The following is a 1,176-nucleotide window of genomic DNA, read 5'->3' as shown; positions in this document are numbered from 1 at the left end:
ACTGGTCACAGGACACCGTGATGAGTGACTTCCATCAATTACTACCCTCTGAGTCTGACCATAGAGCCAATTTCCCAGCCAGCGGATCATGGTGGACCCAAGGCCACAACTGGCCAGTTTCACCAAGAGGTGATTGTCAGAACCCAATTTAAAAGGCGTGCTGGCTAACACAGGGTTAAGCAGAGACAAGCAAGAGACAAGTCAGTGGAAAATCCCCAAAGGGCTAGTGAGCATGCCCCGCACATGCCCTCTGTATGACCCCACACTTGTCAATCATGATTCTGCCATGAGGTAATTTGAATTGGCAACATACGCATGCCCAGACTTATACCAGAACACACTAGAAACTTCCATAGGGGAAGCCATATGATTGGATAGCTAAATCATATTTAAGGCTCATAAGTTTCTGCCCACGGTGGAGACCTGAGCAGAGACTGCTACCGCAGAGACTGCTTCAGGAGAGCCTCTTAGGCCTAGAGCCCTGGTTTGCTTCCCAGAGCTCCGATGGTCTCCCCGCCACCGTTGTACCTCAGCGTATCGCAATATAAAACGTTCGTCTCGTCTCGATTATTTTGTTACTGATTATTGTTACCTCATTTCATGTTCCAGTTATCTATGTTTCAGTCACCCGTTCAACATTTTCAACTCAGTTACCATGTTCCGGCCTCATTCATCGTTCCACGTTTCTGATTCAACTCGACTCGTTCCGGTTACCTCGTTTAGTGCTTGTTCTTCACTGTTACCGACTCGGCTTCCTTCATCATTTCTCTTTCATCGTTTATCGTTCTCGTTTGTAACTAAGTTGACCTGCCTATGCTACATCACCATCAGTGGTGTAAGAAAACAATAAAAGCATTCTGTTTTGCAACCACACGCTTGTCCGACCGCTCTGACTCCTCGCCACTAATCCCACCTGTTCGTTCGTGCTCGGCCCACCGTGACACGGGGGCGCTGGGCTCCGACAGTGATCATGGCATACTAAATCGAAGGCTGTTTTGAAGTCAAGATATATGACATCAATCTCTTCTCCCTTGTCCAGGTGATAGGTCACCTGGTCATAGAAGGAAATGAGACTGGTCAAGCAAGACCTACCCGCAACAAACCCGTGCTGGCTATCCCTTAGGATGTTGGCGTCGGCCAGTCCATTAAGGATGGCCTCTTTAATAAACTTTCCTA

The sequence above is a fragment of the Crocodylus porosus genome, unplaced genomic scaffold (genome assembly GCF_001723895.1).
Source record: "Crocodylus porosus isolate Cpor-Errol unplaced genomic scaffold, CroPor_comp1, whole genome shotgun sequence".
NCBI lineage: Eukaryota > Metazoa > Chordata > Crocodylia > Crocodylidae > Crocodylus > Crocodylus porosus.
Note: the sequence above shows the minus strand (reverse complement) of the source record.